The 22,903-nt window shown below is 38.1% G+C and overlaps 1 long non-coding RNA gene across 1 annotated transcript in view; it reads right to left on the bottom strand.

The window, feature by feature from the left end:
- Nucleotides 1-3,211: 3,211 nt before the first annotated feature.
- Nucleotides 3,212-22,903, bottom strand: part of LOC134737121 (uncharacterized) — a 33,348-nt gene continuing 13,656 nt past the window's right edge. Inside the window, exons 2-3 of the long non-coding RNA XR_010121712.1 lie at nt 7,339-7,462; nt 3,212-3,836 (exon numbers count right to left, since the gene is read on the bottom strand). This is a non-coding gene — a long non-coding RNA (uncharacterized lncRNA). The remainder of the gene's footprint in view (nt 3,837-7,338; nt 7,463-22,903) is intronic.

The following is a 22,903-nucleotide window of genomic DNA, read 5'->3' as shown; positions in this document are numbered from 1 at the left end:
TGATAGGAATCTGATATGCACAAGTATGAATAGCCAATTTGACTTTTCAGAAATAGATATGTGTTATATGATAAGCACATTTAATGCAGAATACTTTCCCATCTCCACCCACCCCAGAGAAACCTATTTTTAAAGTTGTGAGATATCACATTTATATCAAAGGTCATGATATATTTAACCATTAAATCCTTTTTCAAGGAATAAGAAACTCTGTCTGAGTCAGAATAAGATATATACTATGCTAAAGAACAACCCCCAAATCTCAATAATTTGAAGGAATAAATTAGTTCTCATATGTGCCACATGTTCAATGCCAATTTGCAAAGGGATTTGGTCCACATGGTCTTCACTCCAGAGCCTAGACTGATACAGGCTCCCTTTTAAAGTATGTTTACATCATTGCAGAAGCAAGAAAAAGAGAGTATCACTGGCTCCAACCAGGAATATTATGTGTCACGTCCACTTATATTTCATTAGCCAGAGTAAGTCATACGGCCACATTCAAACCTAACAGTGCAAAAGGCAGCGTGCTCCTACAGGCAGGACTATCAAATACTTTGAGTAAGACAGCCTTAAATACTGACAAACCAGTGCAGGAGACAGTCTGTAATGTGAAATATTTTAGCAACTAATCAGAGATGACACTGAGGCTATAGCCTATGTTGATATAACTCTTGCTGAAGCCTTTCAGGGGTTCCAATAAATACCAGCCTGTTCCTCAAATGGGTTGTAAGTCGACTGAGAAATAAGGCGAGACAGTCAGCAATTGAAACCAAAATATCACCATCATTGCCAATGAATGCCAGAGAGAAGACACAGTTCAGTTCAAAAGCCCAGATAGGCTTGCTACCTTTCTTTCCTCCTATTAAACCCTGAAATAGCCACCTAAAAGAAAGTTTGAGTCCACGCTTTGATTTCACATACCAATGCCTGTGCTTCTCGCTGGTTCAGAAAGAGCAGAGTGAGCAGACTCAGACCCTGTGTATTTTCACTTCATCTAATTAAGAAATGTGGGCCACTAACAAATGCCTACCAGCAAAGTAGTTTATTCTGTGTTCTTGCAGAGGATAAAAAGGAAGTTCTCTGGCCAAGAATACTAAGCTCCTTTCACATGGAAGAAAAAAATCAGGAGTGGGGAGAAATAATTCCTCCATACCATACACCAACTTGAATTACTAAATTTTTGTTTTTTGGTTTTTGTCTTCTCCACTAAATTGTAGACTCCTTATAGAACTGCATTTTCCATAGTTTTAAGATTCTTTAATAAAAAGCAAGAAAATACATTGTAAATGTTACACTATTTTATTACAAACAAAAACACTCCAAAATCATATATTCATACTCAGTGATAATAGCTACTTTTTACTCACAGAAGAATTTCATACAGACTTCTAACCATTACCTGTCAAACACATTCATTCACCTTGCAATTTAGTGGAACTCCAAAGAGAAATAAATATTCTTAAAGAGAATAGAGGTTTTTGACAATATTCAAAAATTGTCAATAATTTGACAACTTACAATATAACAGACATCATTAAAACAATCATTGAAAACAATCATCATTAAAAACAATCAGTTCCCAATGGCTATGGTGGCCTTATATAACACAGAATTGAAAGCACGCTAAGGAAAAAATGAGAAAAAAAAAAGAATTTATTACTAACTCACTCCAATCACAAAAAGGAAAGAAATATACATATACACAGATGATTTCCAAGTCTATTAACCAGAAAGGAAACAAAAGCATTTCTATCCAAGATATGACAGATGACACAGAGTGCAATAAAATAGATTTATGATGAAAGCCATTAAAATGGCAGTATTTGAATTATCAAACTGAAACCAACACACTTTAATATTTAACTTTATGAAAAGGAAAATATTTCAGTTCAATAAAACCAGGGCTATGCATTCCGAGTCCGTGCTGGTGGCTGACCAGACTGAGAACCTGAAATAAAACGTACCTTCATTTTGTCTTTTAGTAGAGAAACATTTTCAGTCACATGTTAACCTGTGACTTAAAACTTCACTAAAAACCCACTAGAATGACCAAAATTCACCAACAAATACTACTGATGAGGGCATGGAACTGCTGGAACTTTCATGCATTCCCAGTGGAGTGTAAAATCATCCAGCCACTTGGAAGACAGGTTGGTGGTGTGCCTACCACACCATACTCATCTATTGCACCACACAGAAATTCCATTCCTAAGTTTTCACCCCAGAGACATGAAAAAATATGTCCACAAAAACATTCGTATGAGAATGGCCATAGCAGCATTATTCAAGATAGCTAAACACTGAAAATAAAAACATTAAATTTACATCAACTAATGAATGGATAAAATGATTGTGGTATATCTATACTGTTGGAATACTATCTCCCGATAAAAATGAAATGAACAAACTACTGGCACGCACAACATGAGTGAACCTCAAAAAACCTTACGTTAAGTGAAAAAAGTCAAACACAAAAGACTACATACTGTATAATTTTATTTATATGAAATTCCAGAAAAGGCAAACAGCATTGAGGAGGAGATAGACTGAAAAGGGTGATGAAATTGTCTGCCTTTACCATATTCTGATTGTGGTGATAGTTACACAGTTGCATACAATTGCAAAAGTTCACCAGACTGTGTGCTTATATTATTGTGCATAAGTTATATCTTAACAAATCTGGGAGGAAACTTCACTAATATAATAAACATAAAACCACCGATTTAACTGAAGAAATGCTTTAAAATCATAAATGAAATTAATTGCAAAGGGTTTAGCATTAAATCATACTAAAAATTTCAAATCATATTTCAGATATGCATACTCAATAGAAGGACACTTTATAGGAATAATAAAAGCAAGCACAATGAAGGTTAGAGCCAAATGTTGGTGAATATCTGGTCATTTATATAGATGTAGAGTTCCCTGAAAAAAAAACATAAAATATTACATAGACATTGCCAGAACCCAACAACCACCTGAACTTAAATATTACTTTTCTGTGATGTTCAAACATGCACTTCTCTAAACTCTTCAAACTACCCATGAGAAACATATAGTGAGTAATTCACAGTGACACTAAATAGGTAAAAGTGTAGGTTTTTTACACATAGACATTCTGTAAACACAAAATATTTAAAAATGAATTGTAAAAGATATTTTGAAAACCAAATGCATAAAATTAAAGTATTTGTGATATAATCAGAGTGCCTAAGAACAATAAACTTTTATCTGTGCATATATATATATATATGTAGGTATACATGTAAATGTATTCATATTCACATTCATGTTTGAAAGACCATGATCAACACGTTTTTATCTCATACCCCTCAGATTTCTTTTTAGAACTGTCTCCCTGTCTATTTAATTTTTAAGTTGCATGATCAACTCTGAGCATTATTTTTTAAACTATTTTAATAGCACTAAATCGCACACATAAAAATGCAAAACCAAAGGAAGTGACAAGAAAAAAATGTATCCAAGGCGTCATTTTCATAAAATATTTCAGACCACATACTCACAACTCTATAAAGTGGTTCAAGACACCTACATCTGTGTCTCTCATGAGATTTATTTATTTATTTCTTCTCTTTCTTAAAAGTCAGTATCAATCATATTATCAACATTATCTTTTAAATTACCAAAAATCAAGCTAAGCCACAAACATCAGTTTACTTCCCTGTGTCTCCTATTCTAATTTTCTTTTTTTTTGCCTCTGTCTCTGGCTTCTGTCTCCTATTCATATGGGTACTCAGTGACATCTCTTCGCCAGACAATTTCAGGGATCCAGATGTCTCCACTGTAGTGTGCCAGTGTGTGTCCTTTCTTTCCTAAGAGGCCAAGGAAAATTGAATGTTCATGAAAACAGGCCATAGAAAGAAAGGCATAATCAAATCTCCACATTGACACAGTGATTGTTTTCCTTGTATTATCTTTTTTAAACACTTAGATTGATCTATCAGGTACGTAGAGATGATTCAAAAGCATTGTCTTCCTTGCAGTATTCCTCAGTTCACTTACCCAATGAAATATAAGAAAATAATATGTATGGGGGGAACCAGCCTCCAATATTTCAACGTAGGTTCTTTCTATTTTCCCTAAGTGTTGGCCAGTCTGAGAAATAAAGAGAAAGAGTAAAAAGAGAGAAATTTTACAGCTGGGCCTCCAGGGGTGTCATCACATATTGGTAGGACCATGATGGCGACCTTGAGCTGCAAAACCAGCAAGTTTTTGCTGGGGAGTGGGTGTACGAACAGGGAGTAAGTCACAAAGATCACATGCTTCAAAGGGCAATAAAAGATCACAAGGCAAGGGCAAAATTAGAATTACTGATGAGGGTCCGTGTCCTGCTGTGCATGCATTGTCATGATAAACATCTTAACAGGAAACAGAGTTCGAGAGCACACAACTGGTCTGACTAGAATTCACCAGGCTGGAATTTCCCAATCCTAGTAAGCTGAGGGTACTGCAGGAGACCAGGGCGTATTTCAGTCCTTATCTCAACTGCATAAGACAGACACTCCCAGAGCAGCTGTTCATAGACCTCCTCCCAGGAATGCATTCCTTCCCCAGGGTATCAATTATTAATATTCCTTGTGGGAAAATAATTCAGTGATATTTCTCCTACTCACATATCCATCTATAGGCTTTCTCTGAGAAGAAAAATATGGCTCTATTCTGCCCAACCCCACAGGCAGTCAGACTTTTTGGTTATCTTTCCTTGATCCCTGAAAATCGTTGTTATTCTGTTCTTTTTTAGGGTGCACTGATTTCATATTGTTCAAACACACATATTTTACAATCAATTTGTACAATAGTGGTCTTGAGGTGACACACATTCTCAGCTTGCAAAGATAACAGGATTAAGAGATTAAAGTAAAGACAAGCATAAGAAATTATAAGAGGATTGATTGGGGAAGTGATAAGTGTCCATGAAATCTTCACAATTTATGTTCAGAGATTGCAGTAAAGACAGGCATAAGAAATTATAAAAGTATTAATTTTGGGAACTGATAAATGTCCATGAAATCTTCACAATGCATGTTCTTCTGCCGCGGCTTCAGCCAGTCCCTCCGTTTGGGGTCCCTGACTTCCCGCAACAAATAAGAAACAAATAATAGTCCAAATGCTTCAGGTTGCTAACTTAGAATTCTAAAAGGCTATATGATTTCCAATTTCAGTTTTTCAGTTCTAAACAATGTGTTCTTAGGACTAAATGCTTAAAACATTTTTTCAATAAATCTGAATGAAAAAACTTATAAGAGAGCAATGTTTTCCAGAAACTTACAGCTCGGTTTTTCCATTTTTTATCTGTTTATTGCCAAGAAGGAGCTAATTGCAATGCTTTGCATTTGTGTAACATATTACAGTTTGTAATCCATCACTTATTCGAGCCTCAAACCACCTTGTACGAAGAGCCATTTTGTCATCTCCATTTCACAATTAAAGCAACTGGAGACTGAACCAGAGTCAAATATCGGAAAGCAACACAGCTTTTGCCTAAAACCTGGGTCTTTCTGTCCTCTTGTCCTGCAACCTCTCTGTAATGCCATATCACCTCTTTGCTGAAATACCATGTGTGTATGTGTAAGAGACAGAAAGGCCATACATTGCATATATATGCATATATGCAGAAAGGCCTAAGACTAACAGGTTCCTTCAAACTCCATTTAAGGTGAAGATTTGTGAATAAGGTTAGGTGAACTTTTATGCCTCCTGCACACAGACTAATAAGGCATCTGGGTGTTGGCCCAATAGCTGGTAGAATTCTGAGGTCCGCCACTATTGATTTATATGATTTGATTATGATCTATTTATTGATAATATTTACTTATTTATTTATATATTTATTTATTTATTTATTTGAGACAGGGTCTCACTCTGTTACCCAGACTGAAGTACAGTGGCTTGACCAAAGCTCACTGCAGCCTCTACCCCCCAGGCTCAAGCAATTCTCCCACCTTAGCCTCCTGGGGAGCTGGGGATTCAGGAATGTACCAGCACACCAGGTAATTTTTTTATTTTTCATATAGAAAGGGTCTTACAGGGTTGCCAGGTCTGGTATCGAACTCCTAGGCTCAAGTGATCGATCCATCTGCTTTGGCTCCCCTAAGTATTGGGATTACAGGCATTAGCCACTTTGCCTGGGGCTGATAGTAATTTTTAAATATCCAGTGTTATACATGAATGCCCACCAGTCTACAGAACATATCTTTTTGTTTCTCCCACAGGTAACTCGAATTACCATGTCCTAAACTGAACTCATCATCTCCTCGCTATCACACCCTGCATTTGCTCTCTCTGTCAATGTCACTACTATCCAATCAGTTTCCCAAACCATAAAGCTGAGCATCATTCCCAAGAACACCTTCTCCTTCACTGCTTACATCAAATCAAACACCTGTATGGATTGTAACTCCTATGTCTTAAAACTCTCCTGTTTTCTCTACTTTCATATTTATGTGGCCATCATTTCTTCACTTGCACTCTTCACATTGCAGCCAGAGAACTCTTATAAAGACTTGAATGAAAGTCTCTTACTTCCTCTAGGAAGTCTTCCCTGGATCCCCATTCCTGGGTGAGGTGCCCTCTTCCGTGAATGGAGAAGAGGCATTCTGTACTTCCCTTATCACAGTATTAATCACACTGTATTTTAGGCACTACTTACCGATTTGTATTCCCACTAGACTCAGTTGCAGAGGGGCAAAGACCCTGCCACTCTTAATAGCTTTTGTATCCCCAGTGATTGGCACAAAGCTTTGCAAATAAGTAGGTGCTCATTAAATATTTGTTGACTCTAAAACATAAATACATAGTTTCCTAATAGGGGTCATTGATGAAAAAAAGATGAGGAGGTAGTGAAAACCAGGACCTACTCCACAAAAAACATAGGTTTAGGTTGTAAAAATCATTCAGGATTAAAAGGATGATTTTCTCAGGCAAATCAGATAGAGGAAGCTGACCATTAAATGGCACAGTTTGGTAACATAGATAAATTTGAGAGATACGTGTTGCCCTGACATCAAGCAGTAGACATGGGTCTGATTAATGGAATAGCTCCATGGCTTTGCTCTTTCTAGATAACTCTGCTACCAGTAAATCCATCTGGGCTTTAAGTTTCAAGTCAATTCATAAGCATTAGCAGTCGCCATGTTCCAGGTGAGATCAGATCTCATTAATAAAGATTTAATCTTCTAGGCCGGGCACGGTGGCTCACGCCTGTAATCCCAGCACTTTGGGAGGCCAAGGCAGGCGGATCACCTGAGGTTGGGAGTTTGTAACCAGCCTGACCAACATAGAGAAACCCCATCTCTACTAAAAATACAAAATTACCTGGGTGTGGTGGCACATGCCTGTAGTCCCAGCCACTCGGGATCAGGAGTCTGAGGCAGGAGAATTGCTTGAACCTGGGAGGCGGAGGTTGTGGTGAGCCAAGATCATGCCATTGCACTCCAGCCTAGACAACAAGAGCAAAACTCCGTCTCAAAAAAAAAAAAAAAAAAAAAGAAAGAAAAAGAAAACATTTAATCTTCTATGAACTCGATGGTGCCTCCTTGACTGGAATTCACTTTTTTATTTACCAACTTTGAAACTAAGTTTATGACTATACTTTGATATCTTGAGTGGTAATCCATCTAAATTTTCCACCCCATAGTACGTTTCTTCTTACTTAGCTAAACAATGTAAAAATGTGCTGAAAATGCAAGTCTAGATGCTACTGGGAAAAAATCTTCTCATAAATACCTCTTCAGGCGAATCAATTCCAACTTGTTACTTCTATAAATAAAGCATCTAAAATGAAGGGACAGGGCTCCAAGACAAGTGGTTGGTTTCTTTTGGTTTGTTTGTTTGCTTTTGTTTTTTATTCTTTATTTTATTTTTGAGCCAGGGTCTTGCTGTCTTGCCCAGGCTAGAGTGGAGTGGCATGATTATAGCTCACTGCAGCCTCAACCTCCTGGGCTTAAATGATACTCCAACCTCAGCCTCCCAAGTAGCTGGGACTACAGGCGTGCATCACCATGCCCAGCTAATTTATTTATTTATTTATTTTAGAGACTGGGTTTTGCCATGTTGCCCAGGCTGGTCTTGAACTCCTGAGCTCAAGTGATTCACCTGCCTCAGCCCCGCAAAGTGCTGGGATTGTAGGCGTGAGCCACTGTGCCCAGTGACAAGTGGTTTTTCTACAGGGCACCTATGTTTCACAAAAGGAAAAAAAACTCACTACAATCATGCACCACTTAATGAAAGGGATGTTTTCTGAGAAATGCATTGATAGGTGATTTTGTCATTGTGCGAACATCGTAGAGTGTACTTCCACAAACCTAGATGGTGTAACCTACTACACACCGAGGCTAGATGGTGCAGCCTATTGCTCTCAGGCTACAAACCTGTAGAGCATGTTACTATACTAATACTATAGGCAATTGTAACACAATGGTAAGTATCTGTGTATCCAAACATGTCTAAATATTGAAAAGGTACAGTAAAAATACGGTATTATAATCTTACGGGACCACTGTCGCGTATGTTATTGACATCATTGACTGAAACATCATTATGTGGCTCAAGACTATATTTTTTTCTTCCTAAAAATGCACAATGTGACATATGGAGGGAAAAGTAGAGAGAAAAGACACTGAGGAGGAATAAAGTGCCAGCTCATGGGGGTCTTTTACATCTCATACTAGTGAGTTTGGACTTCATTGACTGGGCAAAATGTAATCATAAGAAATATTTATGCAGGAAAACAACACAAGGAGAATTACATCTTAGGGGATGTTAAGCACTGAGGATACAAAAGTAAGAAAGAAGCTTACCACCAAGCAATCCCCAGAATGATCTAGTTCTGTGATAAAAGTCTGTTCTAATGAAAGTGTTTTCCTTATAGAAAGAATTTAAAAGGGCTTTTCTCTTATTTTTTCTTGTTGTTAACTAAAAGAGGCCATTTAAATGATAGAAAGAGTGGTGAATGTTGGTTTGTTCAACTCAACTGTATTATCTATTGCTTAGTAGCATTAGGGAAGTGTAGGAATTTAAGAGAGCTGTCCATACAAGGGAAACTTTGCTACTTAGCTCTAAAGTTTAAAAAAAAAAATGCTTCTTATATTTTTTAACTTTTCTTCTAGATGGAATTATCTCATTATCTCAGCTTATATTAGATTTACTGGGATTATAGTAAATAAACAGTGATGCTTAGAATAATTGGATATTTCTTTCTTTACTAGAGAATAAAAAACATTTTGGGACTGCAGGTATTTTGTTAGCTGACAGACTTAGAGAAAGGGCTGAAAGGTAAAACCATAAGAATGAAAATATACCTCTGGACTTACAGAAACACCAGCAAAAACAAATTCATATTTTCCCTTACCAATCTTTTTTTTACTCTGCCTCCTGGAATTGTTAATTCTTTCAGATTTCTAGGTCTTGAAAGAATTTTTTTTTAATTCTACTGAGGTTCAAATTGCTAAGTACATGTGAAGAAGTCCAAGAAACCACATTTACTACCATGCTTAAGAAAGAAATTATGGAATTCTGAATCAGTTGTTCAGGGCAGAGCCGATAGTAAAAACCATTACTGAATGCACAAGAATAATTCGCCTTTTGAAGGCAACCAAGTTGGGAGTGAGCAGATTATTGGATACTCCTACCTGTGGATTCTTTTTGCCCAAGCACTGCTCTGACAAAAGTTTAGAATGCTCCCAGAGAGACAGCAGATATATGTGTCTATCTGAAAATGTGTAAGGTAACTCATACGAATGTAATTTTGCCAATTGTTGGAGGGAATGGAAGTGCAGAAGGAAGGTGAATGTGACCTGCTATCCATGGGAATCTGGCTAGGTGTATTCAAAACTATTTCTACCTGTCTGATAAAACTATCCAGTGCTGGTAGCTGGAGATGAAAAGCACAATTAGAATTTGAGGAACAAATGCTAGCCGTGCTGCACACGCAATGAAACCCAAGTAGGTGATGGGAACCATGCTATTTGATGTGAGCATCAGGTTGCTTAACCTGTACAATTTCAGAGACACACAATGGAACACAAACGGGGTATGCATTTTTAATAAGTCGATAGTCATCTAGTTAAATGAACTGGATTCACAAATAAGCTTGAAAGACACAATAACTAATTCTTGGTGGTGCTGCCTTCTAAAGACTCTGCTGCTTGTATTCAATTGCAATTTCCCAACAGTTAGCAAATATATAAAATGTCACTGATATGTTTATAAATTTTGTTGCAACCTTAAAATCATTAACAGTAATCTCAGATATACCAACTTCTTAAGTCAGTACTGCTGAGACTATCCTCATCAGACTTGTTGGGAAGCAGCTGTTTGGTTCACTCTTTCTTCTTTAGCATCTACAACAATGCCTGGCACTCAGTACTCAATAAATAATTTGTTCCATGAAATGCCCAAGAGTCAGTATATGTCCCAATAGGTTAATTACACATATAAAGCAAGCTTCCTATAATCTTCCTAAAGTTCTTCAGGACTTAAAAATGACTTTGGCATAATTCTATCTTCTTGAAGTATCCCAATCCTTGGAAACCGTGCACATTAACCACTGTGATCTAAAACTAGCATGACAAATTTGAACTGTGGAATTAGAAAAAAATAACATCCAAATTCCAACAGCAACTTAACAATTTGCAATCCTGAGCAAGTTTAATGACCTTCAGAGCCTTCATATTTAAAATGGAGGTAATAAAACCTCCCATATAAATGGGAGGATTAAATAATATAATATGAATAGAACATCTGAAAGGTTCTAAGTACATAGTACACCACCAGTCACCCACACCACCACCATTGCTACCTTTTTGCCCCTGTACTGCCTCACCAGCAGCACTCAATGCCTTCTGGGCCCAGGCATCTCTACAAGGCCCCCATCTTCCTCCCCTGGGCTGAGGCAACATATCCCACCATTGAGCATACCCAAAACATGCCTGTGTTCACCCTCTAAATATTATTAATGTACATTTGACTTAAAAACGTACTTTAAATAGTTGGATATAACCTACAAGTATCTTATTTTTCTATTACAATCTGTTTGGAAGGGATGAGGATAAATAGGTTCATGTATATTGATGCAGAATTATTCAAACACAAATGTATTACATCAGCTTGTCTTTTGCTTACCAAAAAAAACCCCATGAAATGTTTTTTCAACTTTTTTTTTTTTTTTTTTTTTTTTTGAGATGGAGTCTCGCTCTGTAGCCCAGGCTGGAGTGCAGTGGCGCAATCTCGGCTCACTGCAAGCTCCGCCTCCCGGGTTCACGCCATTCTCCTGCCTTGGCCTCTCCGAGTAGCTGGGACTACAGGCACCCGCCACCACGCCCGGCTAATTTTTTGTATTTTTAGTAGAGACGGGGTTTCACCGTGGTCTCGATCTCCTGACCTCATGATCCGCCTGCCTTGGCCTCCCAAAGTGCTGGGATTACAAGCATGAGCCACCGCGCCCAGCCTCAACTTTTGTAATTAAGCATAATACTAAAAAAAAATGGACCACATTAGTGAAAAATATTTCTCTAATCAGTCACATTAATAATACAGGTAATACTCAAAAAGCAAATATATGAATGTAATTTTTGTAGTTCATTATAGAGAAAATAACACATATAAGAAGATAAAAATGAGCTTCTTTTTTTCTTAACCAAAGCAAATGGAAGATCTACTGAACATTTCAGTTCAAAATAACCAAGCAATGATGACTTGAAAGTAGTTTTGCTTTTATCGCTTTAACACGTTTTCCTGACAGGCTTGGATTCACCAGGTAATTATACAACTCATCACATCTTTTTGGCTATATGTACATGGCCACAAATGCACCCAGGATAAATATGAAGAGCTTTTAGGACCCAATAAAGAAAATAAAATCTCTAAGAAATTGGCATTTGGAATATAAAGTTCTTTATCTGACAGAATAATAGGAAGCCTGTTTCATTTTCAATAATTCATGAATGTAAATGTCCTAGCAATTTCTTATACAGACTATCTTCATAATAAACACAATTTTATAATTATTGTACTCACCCTTTGCATTTCATTTATACTTAACACCATTAAAAAGTACCCATCTTAATATTGTTGGCCACTAAAACGTCTGTGACCTAAGCAAAATTACAGTTCACTCCAAGAACAGGATGGCTGTGCTCTAAGTCTTTTGGCAAAGGCCAGGATTTTAATGACCTTAAACAAGCAGGGCAGGCAGTCACATTCCCTGAGAACTCCAGAGCTTCCATACAGTTTATTCTTGTTGAAGTAAGCTAAGGCAAAAGCTTTGGCAGCAATCCGAAGATAGGGGCAAAGGGTTTCAAGTGGTTGTTTTTCTGGATGTAACTCTGGCTGAATTAAAAAGGACAGTGTTTATGGAAAGCTTTCCTGGGATACTGTCAGATCTCTTTCCCTGGATGGGGTGCAAAGGAAGGAAACCTCAGCTGGCATTTATTTTCCCTAATTTGTACCTGAGTCCTTATAAGAACATAAAGAGTAAGTGGATGCATGTTTGAGATAGAGTATAACCTCTTCCAGAAAGCTGATGACCTACCTGCCTCTTTCTCTTTGAATTGCTTTCAGAACTTAAAAGGGAGGCCAGGGAGAGCACCAATGTCCACTCTTTTTTTTTTTTTTTTTTTTTTTTTTTGGAGATGGAGTCTTGCCCTATCCAGGCTGGAGTGCAGTGGTGCAATCTCAACTCACTGCAACCTCTGCTTCCTGGGTTCAAGTGATTCTTCTGCGTCAGCCTCCCGAGTAGCTGGGACTACAGTCGCACACCACCACGCCCAGCTAATTTTTGTACTTTTTTTTTTTTAGTAGAGACGGGGTTTCACCATATTGGCCAGGATAGTTTTAATCTCCTGACCTCATGATCCACCTGATCCACCCGCCTTGGCCTCCCAAAGTGCTAGGATTACAAGCGTGAGCTACTGTGTCCAGCCTCAGTGTCTACCCTTATCCCCGCATTGAGAGAAGTTCCATGTTGAGAAGGGAATAATTTAATAATTTAAATGCTCTTGCTTTCAAACTATGGATTAAAGAAGTGAAAGTAAGACAGAACCTAAGTGATCAAACATTAATAAAGGCATTAAAGGAGCTGTTGGTGACATCTGAAACCATCTGATGACATCTGGTGACATCTGATGGGACTGTGACAAGCAAAACCCACGTAAGTACCACCATGGCTCAAGTGGCTCTCATTCAAAGTGCTACTGGAAAAAGGGAATACCAGTGTATAACAATGTCATTCCACCTGCAGACTAGTTCAATGGATACAAATGTCCACATCAGCTCTATTATTGCTTACTGGGGACCTTGATAATAAAAAAGTATGTTTAATGAAAGTTGTGAAGATAATGAAATAATAATGCCATGACACAACCTAGAATTTGTCAAAAATACTAAAATGTCCAATAGGAACATGATTGAAATCACTTTTTCAACAGAGAAAAAATAAAATGTGAAAGAAAATACGCAAGAACATTTTTAACAGGAGTTTCATATATATCATGGGCTAAGCATTGAGGATAAAATAATTTACAGAAATGAAACACAATTCCTGCCTTCCCAGAGCCCTGGACTACATTATTAGGTTGGGTGTCTTAAAATTCTGCAAAGATAAATAATAACTCTATGTGACCAGTTGTGCAATCCTCATAATTCGAGCTATTATATTCCCATTCAAGGCAGAGTTTCTGTACCCAAAAAACTTTCTGGATTCTTAGGATATGTATGCCCAAATGATGAAAGGAAAGGTAGCCTGTTACAAAGATCACATGAGGTGTATAAAATGACAGATGAACATAAAAGTGAGAATGTGTCTCCAAATGGAGGATCAAAAAGATTTTTATAAAGCAGATTCAACTTTAACTAAATCTTAAAATGTGGATGGAATTCTGCAGAAGAATTGAAAATGTAATATAAACATGGGCTGAAAGGCAGGAGAAAGAAAAGAGTTTTAACATTGACCAAGGTCACCTATGACAAATCAAGTCCTCAGACACTTTTCAAATGTGGATCTCAAGGCTACTCAAACCTAGTTACCCATAGAAATACTTTTCCTTCTTGAAATACTCTCTTCCTTTGTTTTCTAAGGACTCAGTCTCTCCTAATTTTCCTCTTGCTATTGGTAGCTCATTCCCAAGCCACTTTACAGGCTTTGTTTGTTTGTTTTTGTTTGTTTGTTTGTTTGTTTGTTTGTTTTTGCTCATGACCCAATGTTCATGTTCTCCAGGACTCAGTCCTCAGCCTTTCAACCTTCCACTCTACATACTCCCCCAAAGCAGTCACATCTATTTCCATGGCTTTTGATTTCATCCATATCCTGATGATGCCCAGATTAATAAATTCCCCACTTAGTTCGCCACTTAGTTCTGAACATATATCCCTCACTCCCACTCTGCATCTTTACTTAGGTATTCCAAGAGACCCTCAAGCACATGTCCAAATGTGAAGTTCTCTTCTTCCCCTCAGAGACAGTGCTTCTCATTGCTTCCCCAGCTTAATAAATAATACCTGCCCAAACCTGAAATCTTGGTGTCATCACTGACTTCTTTGTCTCCTGTATCCACACTACTCCCCAAAATCCTCGTATGTGAAATTATCTACTTCTTTCCATTTCTACTGTCACCACTGTCATACAAAACATCAGCATATTTCACCTGAGCAATTGCAAAAGCTGATCTCTCACCTCTAGTTTCATCCTCTTCAAGTCATCCTCCATCCTGTAGCCTGTATGATAATGTCAAAATGTAAAGTTGTTTATGTAAGTTCCCTGCTTAAAACCGTTCATTGGTTTTCATTACCCTCAGCATGTTTATGTTCATTACACAGTGTACAAAGCCTTCTGCAACTGGCCCCTTCTAGCTCTCATTTCTCTCTCATACTTTTAGGTCAAATAATATTGAATTTCTCACAATCATTTGAAGATTTGAAGGCTCCACACTTTCTCATTAGCCTAGAATACTTCATTTTGTATGTGCTGTTCTCTCTCTATCTCTCCCCAACTTCCATCAACCACCCCTCTGATAACTCCCTTTATTTTTCAGGAGCTCAAACATCACGTCTTCAGGAATGTGTACACTGATTCCCATTGTAAGTAAGATCCCTATAATTTTTTGTTCTTTTATAATACTCATCACAATTTATTGCATTTACTTGTAAATATCTATCAGTGTCACAAGAATATGAGCTCCTTTAAAGCAAGTTCCACATCTGCTGGGTTCAAAACTATATCCCTAGAGTCAAACACGTATTCTGGCACATAGCAGGCATTCCATGCATTTATTTTTCAATTAATAAAAGGTAAATATTCCACTTAGATTGTAGAGCATTGAAGGGAAATACAGTAAGCGACAGGCTAGAAAGATAAGTTGGAACCAAATCATAAAGGACTATTCATGCCGTACCCAAAAATGTAGACCTTATCTGTAAACATGAGGTCCCACTTACAAAGCAACTACATTCTAAGGAGGGAGGAGAGTAGGGGAGATTTGAAGCAGCTTGCTAGAAGAATCTCAGGAAGCTTATGTATGTTTTTCAGAGTGATACTCATGAAAGTTCTCCAAAGTGTGCTATTTATATTTCCTTTAAAAACTCCACGTTATAAAGTTAAAACATGGCTTAAGGACAAAAATTCTCTGTTAAAATTGGCTTTGTTTCTCTGCAGATAAAATTGACTTGTGAGCACGAAATATGGCAACTTTGACCAGGATTGTGTGTGTGTGTGTGCACACGCACCTGTGTGTTTGTTTGTTTTATTTAATTTTCACTCCCCATCTCTCACAAAATTCCTGAATGTGTTTGCATGTGTATCCTGGAAGAAATAAGCTAATTAAGCTGACTCCCTTTTCAGTCCTATCTCCAACCTCTTTTCCATGTACACCCTGAGTCCCAGCCACCTGGGTCTATGGAGCCCATGGATTCTGACATGTAGTCCTTCCATCTGGAACATCTTCCACGCCTGCTCAGTTCCTTCACATCTTCCTAGACCCTGTTTAATAAGTTTCCTCTTGTATGAAATCTTTCTGAATTTCTCCTACTCTCCACAAAATGAATCCTTTCTTCCTTTCTATTCTCAATGAAATATGTGTATCACTGTATTCAGATTGCCTTATATTTGCTTTTGATGTGCCTAATGACCCCATTATATTATGAGTTCTTTATTAAAGATAATCCCAAAGAGCCTTGCCACCCAAAGTGTGGTCCCTCTACAAACATAGTTGTGAGCATATTAGAAATGCAGACCTTCAGGTCCCAACCCAGACCTCAGAATCTGCATCATGATATACCTCCAGTTCATTTTTATCATAATAAAGTCTGAAAAGTGGTACCATAGAGTATCTAGTATGCTTAACACATAAAAGGTATTTTGTATAGGCTTCCTTGATGGATGGAAAGGGCATGAAAAATCAGGGAGAGGCATTTAATGTGCTGCTCTCAGTGTGCCAATGTGGTTTGGGAATTTATCTCAGGGTACACGATAGGTAGCATGGACAATATATTAAATTTATGGACCACGAAACACCACTAAGAGCCATAAAATGGTGAAAGACATTGATGCAAACCTGGAGTTTTTGGCAGAGAATGTCATAAAGTATTCTGAAATTCAAAGATCTTTATAAAAATCACTCTAACTTGACATATCTTGGATTCGCGCTTTGAGCTATTCCACTGCATTCAAATATTTGTTTTCATTCCTGCATATTTTCTTCTCCCTCTCCTTCCTGCATAAATTTATATATGGAACTTAGTTAACTCAGACTGTCAGCTGGTAAAACTGTTTTCCGAGAAAAAATGTAAAAGTATCCTAAATTCAAGGGCAAACATTTGCAGAATTGGTGGATTATTGGAGCACCACACAGTGAGAAATACATTAAAGGCTATCATCCCAGCAGGACTTGGAACAATGTAAGGTCTACAGAAAGGTAAGTAAAGAACAGGTCAACTTCTGAACCTTCTGGATCCCCCCTCTAGAAGAAACAAAATGAAATTACTCCAATTATTTTCAGACACTGAGGCCAAGCATGGCTTAGTTCCAAAATGGTGTCTCACCCCTCATGGAAAGAAAAAGGAACTGAAATAGAGGCAACTGAGGACATCTCGGAGGACAAGACATGAGCCAGAAAGGGGGCCTGACACAGAAACAGAGATAAGGAAAAAAAATGATGAGTTTGTTTGCTCTTTCTGTGAAAGTTTTAATTCCCACATTTCCATTACTTAATATGTCATTATTTTACTTTTCAGAAATTGGCAAACCAAAAGCATTCCACCATTTATTTTAAAACTTGTAGTCAACACACAATACATCAGACTTTTATATTGCCTCAAATAAAAATTCTCTAAAGAATCAAATCTAAAGCTGTGCTATAAATTTCCCTGGGGAAGTTAATCCTAAAGTTCTTAGACATCAATATACGCTCCTGACCAAAGGTTGGATTTCAGAGGTCATGATGACATAGATTGATAAAATCCTGCTGCGTAATCCAGCCACGAATTACGTGTTGACATTGATAAGCAACACTTTTCATTGCCTATTAAATAAAGGTCAAACTCTTCAGCCTGGCATTAAAGATGACCCCAGTTTGAATTTCGAACTTTATTTCCCTCCACTCTAGCCAAGTGGAACAAATTGTGTTCTGTGTGTGTCCTTTAATTTATTGTCTTTATGGTTTTGCTTACAGCTCCTTTCACTCGTAATTCTCTTTCATTCTATATCTATGGATCCCAAACCTATCCAGTAATTAAGGACCAGTGCAAATGGCATCTCCACTGGGCCTCCAAATACCCAAACAGCTGAAAATGTACTCTTTCAAATATCTCCTAGACACCTGATAAACTTCATCTCATGTTATATTTATTTATGTATGTTTAATGCAATTCACTAGAGGTAAACCTTCCTGATAGTAAAAAAAATAAATCTGTTTTTGTGCTTTCTGTACCTAATATAGTGATTTGCACATAGTAGGTACCCATAAATATTTCATAATTCTACAATTGTGGAATTGTTATAAGTATTCAGTCAAATGAGACCATAATACCCTTTTGGTGTGCTGTTCTCCCTTTTTCTCACATTTCCATTCACCCCCAACCCCCCAAATTTCTCTAAAGTCCTAATAAGTCATTTTCACTGGTTCTTCACGGAATTATTAGATAAAATTTAGGCTAATGAGTATACATTTTCCTTCTTTTGAATAAAAATAAGCCATATTCCTGACATAATATCCATATCTGACATTCAATAAATACTTGATGAAAGAGTGGATCAATTAATCAATCAATCAATTGCCCTGCCAAAATCTCAGTGAGTTTAGCATGACTAGCATAAAGCCACAGACCCCTCGGATTTCGTTGTCCATTTCTGTCTTGGGGTACCTGTGAAGTAGTGGTAGATGTCTCCTGATTGTATACAGTAGTCTTATAAATTGAATAAGAGCAGTGTATTAACAGATTACGTGATGTTGCTTCCTTAAAGATAATGTGTGTACTCACTCATGGTAACAAAAGTGTAATTTTGACTATATTAAGCCATATACGTCCCCAAGGGGACTCATCCCAAGATTAAGCACTGAGTAAATATTACAATAATTGCTGCTGCTACTTGAAAATGATAGTACAACTCAAAAAAAAATTTAAGGTGAAAATGTATTAAGAATGTATTAAGAAATTATTTTGCAAGAGTTCTAAATTACGGCAGCTTATAAGTAAAGATACACGTGACAGGTTATAATCTGTCAAATACTATATGACGTCAGCAACAAGTTTCTCCTGCCTCTGGCCTGACTATTTGTGCATAGGTTGTCTATGTAAACCTCTGCCTTGTTGTCTCTGCCTCAATTAATAGCTTACTAATACACTGGTAATCTGGTCTTTCTAATTCTGGGAACTGGCAAGTCTTTTCAATCCCTTTCTCCAACATAAACTGAAATCTCTTTCCTGAATGCCTGTTCTAAGTATTGCTAGTTCCTGAATTCTCCAATAGCATGCCCTCCCTACCTTTCAGGAAGCCTAAATCTGAAGAGCAAGCATGCTTTCTGCAAGTGTTAGAATAGATAGTAAAATGAGAATCAAGCCTCTCCACTTATTGAAATAACTTAATGTCCTCCTCCTCCTCCATTAGGCTTCCAGATATTTGAGGAAAGAAACTGTCTATTAATTTAACTTTCATTCTCCCTCTTAAAAGAGGCTCAGTACATCTAATGTGCCCAATGATTGTTGAATAAGCTAATGAAAGACTGCATTAACCAACTTAGAAATGTACAAACCATTCTTAAGTTTACAGAGCATTATATCTCCATTATGTTCTTCATGCTTGTAGTAGTCAAAGGCTCATAGTTACATCTCTGAATGTCTTTATAACCAGTCAATTGCATGTCAATACATCTATCAGGACAATCAACAATATAAGCCTAGAACTAAGTTACTATCTTTAGTGTACTCAGCATCAATGCTGAGTGCAGCCCCAATGAACAGTACACATGCAAACAAATACCTAAACAGATGCAACAGAACTAGTAGTACATTGAGCCTAGGAAACCCATAACAAGTACAACTCATGCAAGTGACATAACAATGCTAGAAATCAATCTCTGCTGTCATTTAGCAAGGTAAGATGGCATTCTGAGGAGGAGCCTTGTGATTAGGGAATGGGAATAAGCCAGAACAACAGCAACAACGAAAGTAGCTTGTGAGTACCTGGTACCAGAGTGCTGACTTTTTCTTACTTGTGCCTGACAAGTCATAATGCCTAAGAACTACCACCAGGGGTGTCACAATGGAGAGTAATGTACACTAGAAGCACCTAATGAGGAATTAAGAGTGGGATGTGTGCTGGAAAGGGTTCACACCTATAATCCCAGCATTTTGGGAGGCTGAGGTGGGAAGATCGCTGGAACCCAGGAGTTCAAGAGCATCCTGGGTAATATGAAGAGACCCTGTCTGTACAAAAAAAAACAAAAAATAAAACCATTAGCCAGGGGTGGCGGCACATGCCTGTGGTCCCAGCTACTCAGAAAGCTGAGAGGGGAGGACTGCTTGAGCTTGGGAGGTCCAGGCTGCAGTGAGCCATGATCACGCCACTGTACTACAGTCTGGGCAACAAAGCAAGACCCTGTCTCAAAACAAACAAACAAACAAAAGAGTAGGATATATCATATAGTCATGGGAGAGGAATTATCAAAGTTGAGTCCTGAAGGTTGAACCGGACAGGTGAGGAGTGGTGAGATGAGAGCCAGAAAACAGAGACAGCCTGGGAGTCATTGGCTATATCATAAAACCGAGACTATTACAAAAACAGTGAGGTAGGGGTCCGATCATCACGAGCTGATTATGCCAAGATAAGAAGTTTGTCTTCAGAGAAAGGAGCCACGTATAATATTTCTTCCAGTTCCCATGATAATTGTCTCACCCAGGGAAATGGGGAAAGGCTAGCACTGACAACCTAAATATTCAGAATTACATACAGATTTTTGGTGAAGGATAACACTAAAGTCATACCAAATATATTTACATTTAGATGTTGTGTGTGTTTTACTTTCGAATGTGCAGCAAATTATAATTTTTAAGCCTGAAGTTTAAAATGCTTTTATTTCCAGAATTAATATAACTTTTTTCTCCCTAAGTAAGTTTTTTTTTTTTTTTTTTTTGAGACGGAGTCTCGCTCTGTCACCCAGGCTGGAGTGCAGTGGCGCGATCTCGGCTCACTGCAAGCTCTGCCTCCTGGGTTCACGCCATTCTCCTGCCTCAGCCTCTCCGAGTAGCTGGGACTACAGGCGCCCGCCACCACGCCCGGCTAATTTTTTTTTGTATTTTTAGTAGAGACGGGGTTTCACCGTGGTCTCGATCTCCTGACCTCGTGATCCGCCCGCCTCGGCCTCCCAAAGTACTGGGATTACAAGCGTGAGCCACCGCGCCCGGCCGTAAATTTTGTTTTTAATCCCTAGGTAAGATAACAGCACCTCAGAGAAGATTTGGAAAATAAATGAGCTGATGAGAGGTAAGTATAGCACTCAGGGAGAGACACGGGCCAAGCAGGCTGTCCCCTGAAAGACAGAAACTGCGAGGCCACCATAGGATAATAAGCCCCAATCACAAACGCAGGCTCTGGTGGCCACACATCCTGCTGGTGGCACCCGGATACCAAACTTCCTCCTCTGGATCACCCTGGCGAGAGTCTTGGAGAAACCTGTGCAGTCATGCCATGGTCCAGGAGAAGCCACTATCAATACGTCCTCCCACAGCCACAGTCGGCTCAAGGGGAAGGATGCCCAGATCATAAGGATCGCCTGCGATGGAGCAATGAGTGGAAAAATGGCCTCATAGAGGTGTTGTGATGTCTAAGCTAGAGGGCTCTCATCCTCTTCAGCTTCTCTAGCTGAGTATGCTTGATATACTCCTAAGTGAAATAAGGAAGCTGCTATGGTCTAAATGTTTGTGTCCCTCCAAATTTATATGTTGAAACCGAACCCCTAATGCAATAGTATTAAGAGATGGGAACTTTGGGGAAATTATTAAATCATGAGGGCCTCATGAATGAGATTTGTGCCCATATAAAAGAAGGTGAAGGGAGCATGTTTGTCCCTTTCACCATGTGAAGACACAGCATTTGCCCCTTCTGCCATGTGAGGATGCAGCAAGTAGGCACCATCTCTGAAGCACAGCAAGTCCTCACCAGACACTGAATCTGCTGGTGCCTTGACCTGGGACTCCCCATCCTCCAAAAATACAGGAAATAAATTTCTGTCATTGATAAATTACCCAGTCTAAGGCATTTTGTTATAGCAGCCCAAACTAAGACAGAGGGTTTTTGAGAAGTTGTTACTACTGGCCCAAAATCTTTCTACCAATTCACAGAAACCATCACATCAACAGCTGTTGAAGTACCTTAAACAGGTAAATATATGATTAGGTAATTATATTAAATCTCTATGTCACAAAAGGTAGAAGAATCTTAAATGTTTAAGAGTCAAAAGAAGTAGAAATATGCCTCTCAATTTCAAGTCAAAAGAATAAAAAACGAATCAAGTAACTCTCAAAGCTTTCACAAAAAAGGATAGTACTAATTATTCAAATATATCAAACATTGTTTTCTATTTATTCTTCTATACCAGAAACCATTGCTGCTATAACTAGCAATAATCTCTTAAGATTTGTTGTTGGAAGAAAAGAGGCAGATGTATATTTAATTTCCCTCCTACTCCACAGATAACCAAATGAGTAGTCTGGCTGTCACAGGGACTATCTGGCCCACCAGGCCAAAAGGCCTGTGTTTATTGTTAGAGTGTCCTGAATGAGGCGGTCATGGACTCTGAGCAGTGTACCTTACGTGATAATTGCTCTATCCTCAAACTACTCTAATATGAAAAAGTTTCTTTTTTATTACCAACCATAACTCAGAGAAACCCTATCATCCCTAAAATCTTGGATATGTGGAAAATGGAGAACGATATTTGCCTTTAAGTACACATCATTACATTTAAGCATAGATAAAAGCACATGCCACTCAATAAATATATGAAGTTGGGCAAATTATTGAATCTCTGAGCTCTGGTTTCCTCATTTTTACAAAGAAGACAGCAAGTCAGTCTGAGGATCAAATGAAGTAGGCTACAGGAAACAACTTGCATAGTAGCTGAGGCGTCAGAGGCACAAAATGGTAGTTCCTTGACACTTTCTACACTTCTTCTTGTGAATTGTTAATGTAGAGCAAAATAGAACGAATGACTAAGGAGATGTAGATGCTATGTTGTGCCATCCATAGCTCACTGCCAGGAATGTCCAGCCAGTGTTGTGTCCTTCAGTTTCCAGAGAGCTTGTTTCTGAAGCTTAGTCGAATGTTTTTGCTAGCTATCTATCCCTAGAGAATTACTTATCATCAAAGTTTTTTAAGCTGGATTGCCCTTTT

The sequence above is a fragment of the Symphalangus syndactylus genome, chromosome 7 (assembly GCF_028878055.3).
Source record: "Symphalangus syndactylus isolate Jambi chromosome 7, NHGRI_mSymSyn1-v2.1_pri, whole genome shotgun sequence".
In the NCBI taxonomy this organism is placed as follows: Eukaryota; Metazoa; Chordata; class Mammalia; order Primates; family Hylobatidae; genus Symphalangus; species Symphalangus syndactylus.
The sequence above is the reverse complement of the archived record's forward strand: the minus strand, read 5'-3'. Positions and strand labels throughout refer to the sequence as shown.